The sequence below is a fragment of the Pyxicephalus adspersus genome, chromosome 5, assembly GCF_032062135.1.
Source record: "Pyxicephalus adspersus chromosome 5, UCB_Pads_2.0, whole genome shotgun sequence".
Taxonomy (NCBI): Eukaryota; Metazoa; Chordata; class Amphibia; order Anura; family Pyxicephalidae; genus Pyxicephalus; species Pyxicephalus adspersus.
Window position 1 is genome coordinate 123571302 of NC_092862.1, and position 21136 is coordinate 123592437.

The following is a 21136-nucleotide window of genomic DNA, read 5'->3' on the forward strand; positions in this document are numbered from 1 at the left end:
CAACAGAATTTTATTGACACTAATTGAGTCTGACCATAAGACAAAAGTTATGTTTGTCCATAATGAAATGCTGTCACACCCTATTAAACGAAGACAGTGTTTTCTGACTTACTCATTTTCATTTATTGTCACAGTTTCCAAAGGGATAAAATCCCATATGCAAATGAAATGTGCTTTGTTTTGGAGATATTTTAATATCAGTAATTGGGATGATGAAAAACTTTAAGCAAGTGAAAATAAAACTTTAGAAAGTAAAGTTTAATTATAGAGAAAAATTGGCCATATCTATAAAACTATTTATGACATTTTCTGTTCTTTTTGCAAATCAAAGAACATATTCCTCCTGAAGTTAACAAATGTCTAGGCTTCATAAAGTTTTTTGGTTTTTTTTTGCTTTGTTTGTGATTACCTCACAGTGGGAATTTTATACAGTAACTGACACCTCACGGCCTAATAATATGTTGAGACAAACATCTGTCCTAATTGCATTTATAAAATAATGTACCAGTACCGACTTACATACAAATTCAACTTAAGAACAAACCTACATTCCCTATTTCGTATGTAAACTGGGGACTATCTGTGAATAACTTTTTGATATTATTGTACCCTTTGTATTCCCTAGATAACTAGAACTAGATAATCCTAGTTGTATGTTGTATACTGTATAATTTTATGCAGTTTGTCTTTCTTAAAAAAAATGTAATAGGCTAAACATTTTATTTTTGAGTGGTTTTAGATAAGTAGGGAAAAGAACAGCATTCAGATGCTGGGTTCAAAACCCACCAGGTTGGAGAATATATGTAACACCATTCAATGTAAAAAATGGGTTTCTGACAGCCCCATAATAGATTTTTTATGCTGTTTTTCTCCTGTTATAGGAATGCTATTTTTCTAAAATGTTGGTGTGTCCTCTCTCTTAAGCCTACCAGAGACATTTTAATAATGTGTTCACCTTCTGCAATGATGTCGTCTGGATACTCTGGTCTAAGCTTTTGGTGCATCCTGAAAACATTCTATGAGATGCAACAGCTTCCATTGATAATGGCGATAGAGTGGTTTCCATGTTACTAATATTATTATTATTATTATTATTATTATTAATAATAATATATTATTATTTTTATTAATATAAAACAGGATTGATATAGTGCCGACATTGTGTGACTGTGTTATAAACATTAGCTTTAAAGCTTTTTTTGTGCAGGGACTGATAATAAGGGTTTCCATAGTCACAAATAAACTATGCAGTATACATACAAACAATACATACAGTATATGCTTGCAGTCACTTGCAGCTGCTGATATTGGAGATTTAGTGACTTTCAAGAACCACAGAAGGGTAAAATATACAAGGAACTCTTCATGGAATAGAAGCAGGGAGTATTAGGGCTTGTACATTCCTGACAGGCCTTTTTTTTATAAATGTTCTTTTAGAATAATAAAAAGAAACACAAACACATATATATATATATATATATATATATATATATGTATATATATATTTTTGGAAACATTCTACAATACTGTTCATGGCTGGTACCATTTTTTTCCCTAAACAGAAGAATATTTTTTACAATAAGCTTAATATTACGTTGAAATCATATGAATGATATTGCAGCACCTGCCACCCGGGGATTTCTCAGAGAACATCACAGCTGTGGTTGCATTGATTTTGCTTGTTCAAATTGCATACACAGATAAAGTGACAGTCATGTAGATCAGTAAGGCCAAATACAAATCTGGCACAGGCTGCAAATGACAATCATTTATTTAAATGACTAGCTTTAAAGCTGGGGTATCTGGTGCCAGTATACTTGTATTATTAAATTTCATTTGTACCTGGATACTACTTTAGCAACAATAAAAAAACAATAAAAAAGCAAAAATAGCTAAGTTTAAACATCAAGTGAGTCCAAAATTTAAAAAAAGAATGATTTTATTATTATTATTATATGGGAATTTTATAATTTTGCCTCATCAAAATAATACCTTACCTTTAATTCTGAAACCTAAAGAAAATAGCAGGGCACTTCCCATGCCTTGGGTTTTATCACTTTATATCTGCAGCATTAGATCTAAGGCTACGTACACAAGTCAAATGGTTCTCGTCCGATTATTGCTTCAGGGCTGATATTGGACGAGAATCTGACGTCTTTCCAACGGCTGTCCAACAACTGTAATACAAGTGAAGTGTCAAGAGCGCAGTGGGATGCCGCTTGCTTGTTCTCCTCCCTCCCCTCTCCATAGAAGAAAATGGCACTATATGTAAAGCGCTAGCTTATGCATTTTTTAGTATTTTGTTGTTGGAAAGATTCATGAAAAATCCTTTCCAACGATCAAAGTCTTGCACCTGTACGTAACTTAAGGCTCTGCTGCCTCTGACAGCTAGAATGACAAACTTTGGAGCAAGATTTTAAAATATCTGTCCTACTCACTGTTCTTTTTCTGGATAGTATGCTTTTCTGCAGTCAGACTCATCCATCCTTCCCACCACCCTTCTTCTGCTGCCTCTCTTTGTATTTCTCTTCATTGGCTTCCATTTCACCTTAGAATCAAATTTGGCTCCTGTGCTTTGCCTTCAAATCCCTCCACAGCTCTTGTCCCACTTACCTTTCTGACCTCAAATAAAAATACTCCGCTATCCCCTGTCTTTGCCCCTCCAATGACCTACTATTGACTTCCTTTCTCATTACCTCGTCACATGCCCGACTCCAAGACTTTTCTAGAGATTCCCCGACTCACTGGAATGGTCTTCGTCATCCTATTCGGCTTGCTCTTATTTTCTGCTCATTTAAAACAGCACTCAAAACCCATATTTTTAATTTGCATACCTATCTTCTTCTGTCTCTTCAACCCTCACTACTTACCCAACATTCCTCCCCCCCACTGTGTGATGTTTTTCCCATGTCTTCAGTTGTAAGCTTTTCAGGGCAGGGTCCTCTCCTCCTCCTGTGACACTGTCTGTATCTGTCTGTCATTTGCAACCCCTATTCATTTGGCGCTATATAAATACTGTTTATTAATATTATTATTATTGATAAAATAATATTCAGCAAGGGGTCCCTGAGGCAAGGATTTCAAAGCAGACTGGGGTTTCATGATGTGTTGATTTAGCTCATTTGAAGAAGCACAAGTACAGTAAATGGGCAATGTTGAGGACAGTGGTTTCCCAAGGAAACTTAGTGTAGCAAATACAAGACATATCATGCTTACTTCCTTTTGAAATTGTAAGATGCCCAGCAGAGCCAGCAGCTGGAAACAGCTATATTTTACATACCAAAAGAGATCAATTAATTTATTGTTAGGTATAACAACCCCAGTGAAGTCTCTTTCATGCTAAGTAACAGGCATATTTCGTACAAAATGAACTCAGGGATCTCTTTCTAAATACTTTACAAGGACACTCTAAAATACCAAGTAGCACAGGAAGACAGAAAAATGACAAGGCTGGGATTGGTATCTGTTTGGTGAAGGGTGTACTGCATATTTTGGGAAAATGTCAAGAAAATGCCGGTCTTTTACATTCTGTACTCTGCTTTTATGTTGCCTGTTTCTAAGAATTTCTCATGTAATTGGACAAGAATGGTCATCATAATCCCAATTTCAAGGACCCTTTTTGGCATATTTATTTCAAAAAGCTTCCTTTTTGAAATATCAGCAAGACGTTCAGTACAGACAGTCTTAGTTTTGACTCTCAGGAACTGATGGCCATTTCATTGAATGGAGCCCAAAAGGCAGAACGCATGCATGGTGCGTCCAAGACAAGTCTGACTCATTCAAAGAATGTCTTGCAAAATCTTAATGGAACTCATTTTCAGCTTTTAAAGACTATAATTTCATATAATTTGTTTGTTGTGCATTATGTCCAGAAGCTACCTATGGTATGTTTCACCCACCATACCAGCCAACTTAAACAAAGATTTTCATAGCCCAGAGCTAATCTTTTAGAATGTTCAGTAACTTCAGGTAATAAAACAGAATTATTGCAGTAATTTATATTGATCAAATGAGTAATGTTCGCATCTGAGCACAGGAAGGTGGTAATGAAACAACAATAAGTGCAAATTTATGGAACATCTAATGAAATACAGTGCTCAAACACTCATGCACAGGAAAAGTATCAGGGGAACATAATGACTTGATTCACAATAAGATGCGAAGGAACTCTGTCTTCTGTAATAAGAACAGAATAAAGAAATGTATCGAATCTGAAAGTTGAAACTTGACTGGTTGCTGTATACACTTAACTGACAATTAAGTTGCTGCATTATTTCCAAATTAAGTAATTTCCTTTTAAAACTGTAGATTCCTGTTTGGTGCAGAGGATATTGACATGGGAAAGGTAAATATGCATACAAGAGTAAAAACATTACTACATACAGGATGGATGGGCTTCTGCAAAATGTGAAAGTATGCTGTGCCCAGGACTGCCGACATCTTCTGCCAGTTTTCTTCTAGGTCAAGGTATCATCCACCACTGGCATAAAAGGGTAGGTGTTTTAGTTACACCATAGATCAGGTGCTGGGAATGAGCTGGGGCTGTACACCTTACACATGATAAAACATTTCTAAGAGCAAGAAGAGGATTAGTTTTTTGTCAGAAGGGAATCTGCATGTTGACCATCTCAAAAAAAATTTATTTTGTGAATTTAGCTTTACTTTTACAAGGGTATTGTTAAGAATGGGGTTACAGAAAGGGTGGGTGTTAAGGATAATGGGGGATTAGGGCAGGTGCAGACCGACGGTGCAGCTGCTCGACCACTGCACTGGTTCCTAAAAAAACTGCTTTTGCATGTTTTTACAGCAGGAGGTAGTGAATGGTACTAAACCAATCATTGCTGCCCCTATTTATTCTTTTTTGGGTTACTGCGAGTAGTCACTACATGTAGCATCTCCCTAGAGGCAGTGGTTCACTGGCATGAGGAGACCTTATTGTAAGAAAGAGCTTTGCTTTCTGTTCCCCAAAATTTACTTTGAAATTGAACAGGCTCTATTGGAAGGTGCAAAAAAGGTAAACAGCAAGGCAATCAGAAATAAACAATGAAAAAAGAAAAATACCAACAAAATTACCAAAAAAACAATCAAAAGAGACTTTATAGTCTAATATAGTATTTAAAAAATTGTGTTGACCTAAGAGCACAGGAGACTGCTGCTAAATCTAAAAACTGATATGCTTCAGTAGTATTTCAGCAGATACACCTAATATTCTTCCAATTGTGCAAGAAAAGAAAACTGAAATCATAGAGCAGCATGACGGTTGTGTAAGTTATGGGTTCACCAATAATGTCCCTGTGTATGAATTCAAAATTCTGCAAGTTTTAAAAAAATCCTTTACATAAATAATTGGTAAACCACCCACGATTTCAGTTTCTAAATCAACAATGGATTTTCGTGGCCCATTTGATTTTTCTAGATCATCCACATGTGAATGAAAATACAAGCAGCAATATATTTTTCTCTGGCATGTAACGATTCTCCAAATGACAGAATTTGTACTTTTAAATAAATCTTCCAAAGGCAACAAATAATATAGTTTCCTGGAATGTACTGCCTGTTACCAAGAATTAACAAAATGTTTTCTCTGTGACATGACATGTGCAAAAATAAACCACAAGTAAAATTTATGGTTGCCAGACTCTGAAATTCCGGCAAATTAGGGACCAGATTGTGGATCCCTAATTATTACTGTACAGTTCCCTTTGGCCTCTTCACCTGATGCAAAACGAAAACCGTTGTTGATAATCTAGTTAACATCTGCTAACTACAGATATGGCACAATTTTAAGTAACAGGGAATCTGAATTGTTTTACATTATACCCTAGTAGAGTTTGTTTATTACACAGTATATAGCACCCACATAATATGCGCTGTACAAAGTCCATAGTCAAGTCACTAGCTGTCCCTCATAGGGGCTCACAATCCAACGTCCCTATCATAGTCATATATCATTACCAATTCAGTATTGGGGGAAGACAAACAAGCTAACTGCATGTTTTGGGAATGTGGGAGGAAACCCCCGAAAACACGGGGAGAACCTACAAACTCCAAGCAGATAGTGTCCTGGCTGAGAATCCAACCAGGGCCTAATGCTGCAAAGGCGAGAGGGCTAACCTCTGAGCCACCATAGGAGATGCATGTATTCTTCTTCTAAACTGTTAAAAATTTGGAAATAAACCAGCACTTTTATTACCATGGCTTAAAAGAAGTGCAGCATTTAGATTCTCCAGTGAACATATCCCTGCTCAATTTACCACCACTGCCCAGGAAGAATACCAGGGCATGAATTTAAAGTGTGACCACATGGGTTTTCCACTCTCGGCACCCTTCTTTCTGATTTAAACAGAAAGAACAACAAATACATTTATATCTTTATCTAACAGCTGCCCCAGAATTCCTCTTCTAGTGGACTTTTGGTGTGGTTTCTGTCTCCCTCTATTATCTTTCAGGTATCAGGCTGTCTGAGTTGCCGGGCAGAAGAATCTGTGGAGATGCCTATCACTGGGCAATTTTGCTGTCAATCTTGTGGCTGATTGGTAGCCCAACTTTTGGAGGGAAAACGAATGACCAGTACCATTTCACTCTACCCTTTATACACCTGTAGAGCTGAGGGAGTGTCACATTTTACCTCAGGAACAGCTACATCACCTCTTCCAGTTTCTCTGACCAGCCCTCTCTTCCCTTGCTGGCGTCATCCTTTACGTTGCCTACTTCTGGACAAACAGTATATTGGTAGTCTTCCTTTTAAAAAAATGTACTTTTGGTTGGTTATGGTTTATACTTGAGTCTAAATGACTAAGTCTATTCGGTTTATATGTTTTGAAATCGAATATCAGTTTATTTAAATTAAATTCAACTTTTTTAAAACCCAATAATAGGACTGCGGCCCAATTTTTTACCACAATCAGCTTGGTGTGTTTCTTTTCAATATGCTCCAATTTTGTTTAGTAAAATTTATATAATAAGGGGTAGTAATTGCCATTGGGGTGTAAAATCCCATAGGGCACTCTGCTGATTGGGGCACGGGGCAGGAGGCATGTTGGGCCGCTGGAGACTTTAGCCAATGTGATTCGACTTTCTTGCATGGACTGCTGTATTCTATAGTTTCATGATGCTAGCAGAATATTCAAACTCATGCTGTAGTATAAAGCTCAAAAAACAATTAAATTTATTATTTAATTTATGTAATCTAGCTACAGGTAATTCCCAGGTTACATACGAGATAAGGACTGTAGGACTGTTCGTTCTTAAGTTGAATTTGTATGTAAGTAGGAACAGGTACAATATTTTAATAAATGCAATGGGGACAGATGTTTGCCTCCCCATATTATTAGGCAGTGAGGTGTCAGTTACTGCGTAAAATTCTCACTGTGAGTTATTTACAAACAAAGCAAAAAAAAAAAGGTTCATGGAGCCTAGACATTCATTACCTTCTGGAGCAAGCTGTGCTTTGATATGCAAAATGAAACAACTGCAGAGTTTGTCTTGGTCAGTAAAGAGTTACAAGATGTAACAGATCAGCTCAGCTTTTAAGATCACCCACAACTTCAGCTGTGTTTAGCAAAAGATTTCTTCTGCAAGTCATGCAAACCGTCCCCCCCACCCCATGAAGTCCCCATCCTGCACACGAGTTAGCAGGGAAGCCCCATTGGTATCTAGGAGTCGTCCTTATGTTGGATGTCCTTAACTCGTTTTATTCTGCTTCCAATGTATATGCATGTTATGCTGTTTTATCAGTAGTCCCATGCTGCACGTTTGTGGAATTTTAGGACTGGTTCTCCTTGTTTATGCCAACAAGGGTGTAGAGGTGCAGGTGTGAGTTAATATTAGATTTGTAAAACTTTACAAGTTTACACAAATCAATTCCTTACATGTCATAATATACAGCAATATTAGTATTCAGAAAGGAATATGTGCCCACCAAGGGTCAAGATGTCCTTCTTTCTATAAAAGCAACTTGCTAGTGTATCAATGCTCATTAAACAACTGTCACACTTCTTTCCCTCTAAACTGCAGACGCCTCTCTCCTGCGCATGCCCGCAGTTATAATGCTGGGCGTGCCTCTGTTTCCAAGCTTTATCAATTTCGTCCAATCCACTGGGCAATCAGAAAATAGCCTCTTGATCAGCCCTGGCTATTTAGCTAGTTCACACACTGCACTCTGTGTTCGTGCAACATGTTTCCATTGTGACGAGCCCCTGGTTCTGTGAGCTAGTTCCTGTACACCTGTTGCTTAATGCAGTGTTTCCACTGTCCAGCTCCTGCATTAACCCCTCGTTGTCCAGTCTGTTGATTCCCAGCCAACTTCCCTGTGCTGTTCCAGTGTTCCTGTCTGAGTCACCTGTGCCTTCGGTTGCTTCCAGTGTCTCCTGTGTTCCCTGTGCCCTTAGTGGCCCCTGTGTCACTGGAGTCTGTGTCCTGGATCCCTGGCAATTGACCCCTGGCATGTGATCTGACTTCCCTTGCTTGCTGCCTGCCTCGACCCCGGCTTTCCTCGACTATCCTTCTGCTTTGTGATTTGGTACTGTGGTTTGCCCACCTTGGTGTGCTCAAGGACTGCAACCGGGCAGTAACCATCGGCGCAACATCCTCACCACTAGAGGCTCTGGATACTGCTTAGACTCTGCGCCTTGGCCCTTCTCGGGGCTCACACCACCTCCGTGTGAGCCATAGCACCCCCTAATGGTCCTGTCTCTCCGTGCGTGACAACAACCAATAACCACAACGCTCTTTAATTGTAATTGAATGAACAAGTTGAAGAGGGTTTTTTTTCTAGGTGATTTTAGCAGGCGAAGCAGTATTGTGTTGGTTCTAAGAAATGTCATGTAACATCTAATGGTTGATGTGCTTGTCAACCACTTCAATAGTCTTGAATGGAAGTGGCTTTGAAAGGTCTGCTGAGATTTTTTTTTACACATTGGAGATTATTATTATTAATATTACCTTGGCTTTTTATAGAGCAGTATCTTAAATAGTTCTTTAAATCTATAGCCATGTCACAGAAGCTTACAATCTAATGTCCCTACCATAGTTAAATGTTTTTGAAGGAATTCATTTAACTGGAGTGCCTGGAGGACACTCTGCAAACACAGCAAGAGCATACAAACTCCATGCAAATAGTGTCCTGGATGATTTTTGAACCTGGGCTGCAAAGGCAATAGTACTAGCCACTTGAGCCAGCATGCTCCCCAAGATGTGTTAACAGATGTAATTACATATACATCTACCATGTCCTTGCCATGGTTTACATTAAAGTTGATGTAAACTTGCATAAACCTATTACTCAAATAATATTTAGTCTACTAAAGCACTATATATTGTAAACAGTTTCCATAGGAGTTTCACATTTTCCATTGCTGTATCTCAGTACTGCTAATCTGCCCCCGTTTTGCATCCCATATGCAAACAGTCCAGCAACTGCTACACATCATTTCTTAGATACAGTACAATGCACATTGGCAAAGCCACTAGATAATTTCACTGGAAGCAATAGGGGCAGGGACAGAATACACCAGAACATGGAGTACCAGGTATTGGTTTAATGAAATCTACAAATTCTAATACAGGTAGTCCTTGATCCGACATACGGATGACTCCTAGATACGAACAGCCTTCCCTACTCGTTCCTGTGCATGTTGGAGACTTGATGGGGGGTGGGGATGGTTTGCATGACTTGCAGAAGAAATCTTTTGCCAAACACACCTGAAGTTGTGGGTGATCTTAAGAGCTGAGCTGATCTGTAACATTTTGTACCTCTTTAATGACCAAGACAAACTCTGCCGTTGTTTCTTTATGCATATCAAAGCACAGCTTGCTTTTGCTTTGTTTGTGATTAGCTCACAGTGAGGATTTTATACAGTAACTGACACCACGTTGCCTAATAATATGTTACAAACATCTGTCCTAATTGCATTTAAATAAAATAATGCACTTGTTCTGACTTACATACAAATTCAACTTAAGAACAAACCTATAGTCCTATCTCATATAAAACGCGGGGACTACCTGTATATTGAAAATTACTTTGTAGATCATAAATTAGGTACAGTGGACTCTACCTATTACCAGAATTTATATGTAATATTTCTAACAATGAAAAAACAAAACAAACCCTCACAAAATGACTTGTTATATATTATAAAGGATTTTTTCATCCAAAAAGTGATATTTCAGTTATAAATAGATTTTTTGCCTTAAGGACTTCAAAAGCAAAATTTAAATTTTGTAGTGCCTGACTGTGTAGCCTTAAAGTTTTGGATATTTTCAGCCACCTTTAGTGGTGTTCCCACTGCTATTAATGCTCTCTCCAAAATATAAACTAGATTGAGAATCCAACATGACTCATTTCTAATTGCATCTGCAAGTATGCAAGCTTGCGAACTCATGCAGAGAGATCTTTTCCCCTAGGGAAATTTCACTATCCAGTCCCTAAGCACCATAACAAACCTTTAGGTGGTTTAACTGTTAACTGATATATTTTGGGAAGAATGATTCTTTAAAGGAAACAAATGAATGTGTTTCAAATGACTACACAGAGACATCTTGTGGCCATAAAGACAACATCAGAACCAGGTTAATTTAGGTATTATAGGCTTGTGATTATATAGCATTTACATATTGAACAACGCTCTACAGAGCCATAGTTATATCACTAACTCTCTTTTAGAGGGGCTCACAATCTAACATTCCTAACAAGGCCGATTTAGGGGAATACCATTTACTTAACCAGTATATTTTTGAGATGTGAGAGGTAAGAACATAGAAACTATGTAAACTCGCTCAGAACATACACACTCTATACAGGTAGTGGCCAAGATTGGAACCTGGAACCCAAGTGATGCAAGGCCACCTTCTACCCCTACTTTGGTAAAATTATACCTTGACAATTGATTGCAATAAAAGAGATAATTAACTCATTAATAAACATTTACATATGTAGACAACATGGTGGCTTAGTGGTTAACACTTTGGCCTTTGCAGTGCAAGGTCCCAGGTTTGAATCTCAGCCAGGACTTTATTTACATGAAGTTTGTGTGGGTTTCCTCTGGGTACTCCACTTTCCTCCCACAATCCAAAAACATGCAGTTAGGTTAATTAGCTTACCAAACCCAAAAAAATTACCTTAGACTGTAATAAAGACATATGACCATGGTAGGGACAATAGATTGTGAGCTCCTTTGAGTGACAGTTAGTGACATGACTATGGACTTTGTAAAGTGCTGGGTAATATGTGGGTGCTAAATGATTACTGTTTATTAATAATAATATGTATCAAGTTTTTCATGGTCAGAAGATGTGTCAGTAGTATCAAATATCTGGCCTTCAGACCTGCCTTGGGATCAAGCAATCCCACGTAACTTCTGGAGGCTGGCACCTTGCTAGTTGCTCAGTCACTCACATCACATTGCTGGTTCTTAGAGAACCATTGTCTGTAGATTTGAGACCGGGCCATAGTGATACTGCTCACTGGTACTAGTACAAGCTTACTGCCACCCTAATTCTTTCTCTATGGGACTGCCATTGGTAGAAGCTACCAAGACTGCGGTTTATTGGCATGAGGAAACGTTAACCACACTGCAACTTCATTGTCAGCCTGAACCAAGCCTAAGCAGCCTAAACTATTATGGGGACTATTTAGTAATAGGCAAACAGGTTGGTTTTAAATACCCAATTACCACAAATATAGGAAGGCACCATTTGATCCTCAGTGTGTGGGAACATTACATTTTCACTTTCTTTCTTTTAAGGCCATTAGTAGAGATGAGCGAGATTTTTAAATTTGATCTCACGAATCGGGCCTTTCTCGCTTAACGAACATGTAAGCAAGAACAGCCTTGTAATTTCCCATGAGGTCGTGTTCTCGCCAAACTAACGAGGGAAAAAGCAGAGGGCAGTAATGCCGGGAAATTTTGGTGGTAATCGCGGCTGGGAACGAATCATTTGCTCCCAGGATGCACAGCAAGGCCCAGCAGCCAATCAGGGGAGATCAGAGCACGGGCATATATATACAGGGAAGTAGGGAGGGGTTAGTCACTCCATCTTGTGTACTGTGCATAGGATAGACGCAGGGAGAGACATGTAGTGTGACAGGGACAGTGTAGGAGCCTCTTAGTTCATTGTTAGCTGCATAGTTCAGAGTTTTATAGTTCATTTCATTTTAAATGAACTACTAGCTAGTCAGTTTTGTTCAATTGTCAGTAATCAGCACATTTAGTGTAAGTTATATTGTGTGTATTACACTCTTAGGTGCTGTTCACTGAATGCACATGCACTGAAGGCACAATTGTGGTTGCTGCTACTTGTAGTGCCACACATAGCTAGTCAGTTTTGTTAAATTGTCAGCAGTCAGCACATTTAGTGTAACCCATATTGTGTATTAGTGAACACACTGTTAGTCATCTTATTTTCACACTGTACATTCACTAAAGCTAAATAAAATTAATTGCATTTCCTATTTACCAAAGAACACTGTTTGGTACAGTTAAATTTTAGGCCTACTGTAAAATAAATACAGATATTTCAGTGTTTGATACCTGTTCTATTTACCAAAGAAGACCGTTTGGTGCAGTGAAATTTCTGTGCTACTTTACAATAAATACAGATATTCAGTGTTTAATACCTGTTCCTATTTACCAAGGAAACCGTTTGGTACAGTGAAATTTCGGACGATGCACTACACCCATCTCTCCATGACACATACCAATGTGGTCTCCCTGGCGATAGCTAACCAGAGGCCACACAGTGCTACTGCTCTCGCTGACCTACGCTCCATCTCTGGTCCTCCACTCTTTTGCCTAATGTCACCACACTACTTGTCCACAACATCATGGGTGGCATTCCTAACACATCATCCAGGTCATGATGCCAGCTAGCAATGCGGTTCACACGTAGCGCTACCCTTTCTCAATGTCCTAATGTTTATGCTGCCTTCTGTATGCTGTCCATCACGCAAAAATCCTATTTGCTTGCTGTCACTTTACCTGCCATTTTCTATAAAACCATTTTGGAAATTTTGTATTTGTCCCTTTTTGCCACTGTTCTCCTACATATACCTCGCAAATTTGGTGGTTCTAACATGTATAGGGGCTTTGCTATTAATGTTTAAAGTCCGCCTATTGACTTTAATGGAATTTGCAAAAACGGTTCGCCGAAATTTTGCGGACCCATCAGGAGTTGGAGGAAATTCTCGCTCATCCCTAGCCATTAGTATTTTCATTTGTTATATTTAAATATTACAATCAAGAGTTATGTTGTGTCCTTATTATTTTATTTATTATTATATCTCAATTTGCGCTTCAAACATTTGAGATTTTAGTGCATGGGTTTAGGTCTACTTTACAGATAATTTACTTGACTTAGTGTGATTTTTTTTTTCTTGAAAATTATTTTCTTTCACTATGTTAGCCATCAATGTAAGTTCTCACACACACACACACTGCAGGTTATCAGTTAAGCTGCGTACACACGTCCAATTTTTATCGTTGGAAATGAACGACGAACGACCAATTGGCCAAAAACCAACGACGGACCGAACGACCGGACCGGCGGATCGGATTGGACGACGATCGTTGACCATCTATCGTGTGTACGGTCGTTCAGTGATCGTCCATGGTCTGAGCATACGATCGTTCGCAGATATTGTGCAGGATCGTTCGTCGTTCGTTTACCAATGATAAAAATTGGGAGTGTGTACGCAGCTTTACTCTGCAAGTTTCCCGTGCTGGGATAGCGTTCATTGGTCATGTCAATTTCATCTACTACAAGCTGAGGAGGACGCTTTGATCTCCTGCAGACCATGACACAGTCCATGGAAAACCCTCTGAGAGGTGAAAGATCATGTGATCACAATCATTGAATCATTATTACTATAATTTTGTATTTATATACCGCTCACAAATCATTGCAATCAAAAGAAGGTATGTTGCCAACAACAAACTTTTCTGTTGACTGTTATATTTCAGCAGCTTTAGCTACAGGGAGGGAAGCAGAGACCCATGACAGGCAGATTGCAAACAAAAGTATTATTATTTCTTATAATCAAGCCTAAGATATATACACTTGTTTGCATACTGTACTGACATCAAAACTTGCACAGTAAACAATGCAGGGAAATTTGAGATTCCTATACTTGAGGTCAATAAAATAATTTATTAAATATATAATTATTGATATTAAAGAAAGTTATAGATAAGACAAACTAAAACTGCAACTTATTTATATTTTGTCAATGTGATACCAAGTAGATTTCTGTCCTTTTTTGTGCACTGCCCTATTCAGTGTAAGGAATGGGCTCAGCATCACAACAGACAGCCATGAGGCCTTAGTGTTTAGAAAACCAGTGTATACCAAAACTTTGAAATTTGGTCTGGTCATATAGGTTTTGATTACCTTGGTACTTGAAAGGGTTAACTGACTCCATCTATTGCTAAGAATATTAAAAAGATCTGAAATGAATGACTTTACAGACATCTTTCTTTAAAAAATGTCAGTTTATATTCTTTTAACTTTATCTGACTAATAATTTACATAATTACATAATTGAACATAATTTATTTATACTTAACAGGTATATAGAAAATATACAGTAAAAGAAGTACATGTGTCAACACCTTAGGACATATACAATATGCATGACTGTCTCACAAATCTTTCAACGTGTTTCGCCAAGTATGATTCTTCAGGACAAGATATGGAGACTGATATGTCTTAGTTTCAAGCGAGCCGGGGAACAGTAACTTCTGAGGATATTATTATCAAAATATTAGAAGCATGCCCCTATTGGAGAATACATGGGGCTGAACTAATTGTAAATTGATAATTGAACAATTAAAGTGAAGTGATGTATTTAAAACCTCCTGAACCTTTCCTGGTTTCCAGTTCCATTTGCCCTGATCTGACATATAGTTTTCCTTTTAAGTGACTTCCATCTATCGGTATAAATTACCCCTTCATGGCCAGAGACATAAGCTTGAAACTTTGAGATATCTCAAATTCCTCTTGAGCATTTGTGGATTGGGTCCCGCCCCGTGCTGTTATTCGCCTTCATTCCAGCACAGAGGAAGCACCAGGCCTCGCCATCTTCTTTCTTCTTCTTCCGGCTTCTGCCTACGTCACCCAAACCCGCACTGTGCAGTCGCGAGATCGGGTGATGTAGCCAGCTGTAAATTGGAGAAGAAAAGTGCCGATCTCACTGTGCATGCGTCAGATGGGCATTTTTTTCTACCATTGAAGAAAAAGCCCCTTCTGAGCATGCCCAATATTGGGCATGTGCAGAGGGAGCAGCCAGAAGCCTCCTGGTATGTGTGACGTATGTATCCCAGGAGGCTCTGCACTCCTATTCTGTCTTTATTGTCATAGCGATAAAGAGAGAAGGGTTGGCGCGTCACTTTTTTTTTTTTTATTTTAAAAAGGGTTTTACCCCCTCACCACCAAAACAATTTTTACTTTACATAAAAGGGTTGTCTTCCCTTTTATGTAAAGCAAAAATTTTAGTGATAAGTCTTCATAAAGTCTATGTTACAGTTACAGGTTATCAAATAAGTATCTAACAGACTTGGTTGCATATCGAGCACAATTATAAATGCCTCTCATTTAGCAATGATATTTAGAGTTTGTGTTTGTTAGTGTTTCTTGTGCCAGCAATCCTGTTGAGGCGATTGTGATAGTTTTGCAAACACATGTGACAGATTTATGATTGGGCGCACAAACAGTTTTCCACTTTAAGTATCTATCAAAATCACCTATCAAAAGAGAATTATGAAGGTGGCCAATGCCCTTTGTGTTTTTGTCCTTTGGAAAATTAGGTTAGGACAAAATAGCAAAACAGCTAGCTTTTTTTATGAGAGAGAGTTCAACACTGGAAGTCTACATATTTTCTGCTATAAAATAACCTAAAGAAAAAGTGCCATGAGATGATTAGGGCACATGCCACTGATAACTTTGTTTTAAAAGTGTGGGAAACCAGAGTACCCAGAGGAACAAACACAAACACAAGGAGAACACGCAAATTTATTGCAAATATTTTGCTGTCCGAGATTCCAACTTAGGACCTTAGGATCAAAGGTGAGAGTACTAACCACTGAGCCATTCGAGCTACCATAGCTTTAATTCTATAGCTTTAATTCTAGTTGGTGATTTGAAAAAAAGTATGCAATCAAGAAAGTTGTAAGTTCAGTAGGATAGCCTCCGTAATATAAACAGGCAACTAGCATTTTAAAAGGACAGCTAAACAACCTCCCTTTTCCCACATTACTGGTTTCTTGTATTGTGGATAAAGCAGCAATGGGGGATTCATAAATCAAGTCTCATATTAAGGGTTTAGCACTTTTTTCACCCCCCAGATCCCCTGTGGATTGCAAACTCTGATAACCAGATACCTAATATGTTCTATTATTCTCTTTTTGGATTGTCAATATTAAATATATGATTTCTGTACACCCAGCTTTAAACCTCCATGGAGCAGAATACCTAGAACAGCGCTGGATTCATTGGCAGGTCGCCTAATTTATTCTGTATATATTGCAAATTGCTCTATAATGAGCTAAGCAAAACTGTCTGTGGAAAAAAATAACATTAGCAATGTATATGATGTTGAAGCTGTTCGATAACATTAAAATGATTATACACATGTGCTTTTTCGTTTTACTGCAATTTGAAATGCAGACAGCAATTTGCACTTGTGGTGATGTGGTTCTGACTTCTACTGCTGTTCCAGTTGGATTTAAAAGAGAACTCTTGATAACATGAGCACACAACAAATACCTTCATAGTCTCCTTTTTAATGTTACAAGTTTTATGAAAACCATGCTTCTGTTACCTCTTAGTGGACTGCTTCTTGTCAATTCACCTATAGTGAAGTACTTGGTCCCACAGATTCCTATTGTGCCAATTTTTGGGGTCCTGACCAGCCATAGTTAGTTATATTAGTTGTTTTTTTAAACGTGTCTACCTCTGCCCATTACCCTATTTTTTATCCTATTCCTACAAAATAAACAGGTGTTTGTCTGTTGTACAGCTGACAAATAATTCAATGTATGGTCTATGGTAAAATTATGTTTTAGTGATTTATGGCAAACTATTACACTAAATTGATCTACAGTATGTTTTTTATACAATGTACAGGATTGCAGTTTTATGTGATGTATTCCTTTACTCACTCAGGACAGGTAGTCCCCGAGTTACATACGAGATAGGAACTGTGGGTTTAGTTGAATTTGTCAGTTGACAGTTACATTATTTTAATAAATGCAATTAGGGCAGATGTTTGTCTTAACATTTTATTTATTTTTATTGTTCTGTGCATGCACAGCATGGTGTCAGTTACTGTATAAAATCCTCACTGTGAGTTAATCACAAACAAAGCAAAAAAAAAACAAAAAAAAAACTTTATGGAGCCTAGACATTTATTATCTTCTGGAGCAAACTGTGCTTTGATATGCAAAAATAAACAACTGCAGAGTTTATCTTGGTCATTAAAGAGTTACAAAAGGTTGCAGAACAGCTCAGCCCCCCTAAGATCACCCACAACCTTAGCTGTGTTTACCAAAAGACTTCTGCAAGTCATGCAAACCGCCCCCTCCCCCCATTAAGCCCCTTCGTATCTAGAAGTCGTCCATATGTCGGATGTCTTTAACTTGGGGACTACCTGTAGTTCAGTAAATAGTTCAGTCGAAAGAACTTTAATATATACCCCTTCAGCAATATTTTTTTTTTTCAGACTTTTTTTTATGTGAATCATACATGCACATTGACCAAACATATATACCCTGTGCAAGCTATTGTGTACTTTTGGTATTTTGCATAAAAACTGCAGCATGTACTATTTTTTTTAAAAAACAGAATACATTTAGGTACACATATTATGAAAACAGCTGAACATAGGAGTTATGCTAATACAGCAACATCACAAAGTACATCTGCAAACTTGTGGGCCCTATAGATCCACCACTGGAAAGATCAAAGTATATTCTAGCCATCATAAGTAGCAAAAAGGATAGTACTATTTGCTAAAAAGACATACGTTTTTAACACCAGATAGTTGTCTTGACTGCCAGACACCTAACTGTCTCCAAGAATTGTGCAACGACATAACTGTCTCAGCAGCACAATTTATCTTGGGCCCAGATAGCAGTAGGTCATATTTAAAGAGTAACACCAACAGCACACTTTGAAGCCAGAGTATTTTTAGCTTTTGTATAAACTAAGTTTTCTTCCATTTACACAGACACTTCAGAAAGCCTGTCTCTTGCCAGTTTGTGGAACTCAGATGTAATTATACAGCAGGAGGAAAATTTTTTAAATGCACATCAGCTGAATCATCTGCAAGGATAGTTTATGGGTTGTCAGCGTGGAAGGGTTAATAAAAGACTTTGGGTTTTCAACATCTTCATTACTTGAACTAGCAAACACAAAATCTGTTCACTTTCTGATTTTCTTTCATTAGCCATTGCTTTAAAGATGGCAAAACATGTTGCAATCCGATTGCAAAATCACAGCAGAATCTCTTTTACATTTGCAGAAACTATAACATTTTATCTTGATGCTATTGATTATTTAATTATCCATGAAGGTGTTGAATTAAACTGATTTTTTGCAATCAACAAGCATTAATACCATTCATAACTGATCCAATCTACTAATCAAACTATTAATCTATTATATCTAATTAAAACCTTGATTGTAACAGAATAAGTCATTTTGATTTTTATACAATGGTCAATAAATATACAATATATACTTGCCAATTAATTATTTAATAATGGTGAGCAGAAATACAAGCGAAAATGCCCACTTTTGCAATGGTGGATTTTATGCCATTGTCAAAGAGATGTAAAAAATGTGGATAGATTATAAACCTAACATACAAATAAAATTTGGATCTAATTAGGATAATCCATACACATAAAAACTGAAAGAATTAAAGAGAAGAGAGTTCTCTACAGATGGATGTTAACTTGTGACTACTTAACATAGAATAAATAAAGGAAGATCGGTCAAGGTTTTTTATTTCAGTTTTATTTCGGTTATATTTGTAAGTACAGAACAGGTTAGCCATGACTAGGAATAGAACTGCGTCTCCTGGAGGTTAGATATGGTCAGCACACTAGCAGCAGGTCAGCTTTGTACTGTATATTGATGAAAATAAAATATGATTGATTAACATTTTGTCAGCTTTAGATCCCTGAATCAATTTAAATGACTTAGGAGAATAATTATAGGAAATGTGTATAAAAGTGGCTGAAAGGACGGAAGTTACCAGATTGATCCTAATGACCAGTCAAATTCTTCTTCTCCCCATCTATTACTTTTATGGGTTTTGTTCACATGGGGCCTAGAAGTAAGACATGGGGATATAAAATTATTGGAGGGGCTTTATGACTGGGGTAAGGAATAGCAATCAGAAAAGAAGAAGTGGGCTGATAAGAGGGCAAGAATCGGGAGGCAGGGAGGAGCTGTAAGTTTGGATCTGTGAGGGCAGCTGGGAGTTTAATCCAGAAGGCTAACAAAGTTTTACCAACCCATCCTTGATCCCAGATTTGATTTTGATAGGATATTAGCTAGGCAAGTAACGGAGACTATAAAAAGGTGAAACTGTTAAAAAGCATTTGGTGGTATCAAACTCTACCATTGGTGTCACTAGTTTTAACTTGGTCAATTCTTTTAGGAAGTCTTAAATGGTCAATTTTGGAGTAGTCCTCATTGCAATGGGGTCTAACTGGTGTCGATGGTGGATCTTTGTGAAGCATTTTTGATAATGGATAAGAAACCTCTTTTAAAATCTTTTTTTCTTTGTTTGTATGTTTTATTTGGATATTTTTATTTTAAAATGGTAATTACTTTGTGGTTGAATAAAAATCCACTATAACCATTTAAAACTATCTTGCTTAGTTTATGTTTTTTAGGCAGTCACAAAAAAGGGACGGACATCAACTTTATAAGTCATGACGATCAGTCCTGTCTTCTCTCTGACTTGAAGTATGTTTGTTCCATTAACTCAGTAAGTACTGAATCCAAAGGCAGCCTGGCAACTAGTGTTTAGAAGAAATGTGATAATGGAACCCCCAATATGACCCCCTGTTCTTAATTATTTACTCAAGTTCAGGTTTTCTTTAACAATCCTAAAGCAAAAGGGGAAAGGAAATACATAGGTTGAGGAGATTGAACAAATAAGGAAACCAATCCACACACAATGTAGGGTATACTGCTCAGAATTACTCTACAAGAAATGTCTGATTACAAAACCTACAATTACTTGTACAAACTCAATACATACATAATCTATGCATGAGTAACAGAACAAACTTTCTGACTTCAATACAGTAGCAGTGTTTTCTGGATAGCATCCAAGATTTACTGGAGTTTATATGCCATAAAGTGTATGTATAGAGAAAATGTTTTCATCTCTTACCATGGTGATAATGGTCAGCAGATCAAAGAGGGGTTATTCCTTCTTTTCTCTATCCAAAACTAAAAAAAATGGCCATAACTTCACTGCTGAGTTACTGTTTAATGAGATTTTGTAAAAAGAAGTTTTTTGACAACTGTGGTTCTGATTTTACTTGATTTGTGGTCCATAACTGTATCTGGAGAATCCGCTGACAAAGCGAGTGGAGTATGATTCATATCTTGCACCTTCATTTGCCCATAAAAAGCAAAAAATTCTTGAAATGAACAAATTGAGGAATTCCTAACGCCAAGCATTTTATTTGCATTAAGTCTTGGTTTGTTTATGGAAAGTGGCGAGCTGTCTGCTTTCTGGAATGTTTGGATGAGCTTGGCGTGAATACGTGTGACGAGCTGTATGTAATGATCAAAGTTTATTATGTGTAAACAGCAACAACCATCATCTGAACTGTGATGGGGTGCATATGGTATGCCAGGCTTGCTTATACTGACCACCCCAGATAAAAAAAGAGAAAGTATTATTATTGTGTAAATTGTGCATTCATTATATAATTTTCATATAGTTCATATTTTATTATTATTATTCAGATTTTTTTATATCGCACTAACATATTACAGAGCGCTGTACGTTCAAAAGTGGTTGCAAATGACAGACAGATACAGACAGTGACACAGGAGAAGGAGCAGACCCTGCCCAGAAGAGCTTACAATCTAAGAGAAGAGAGAAGTAGTA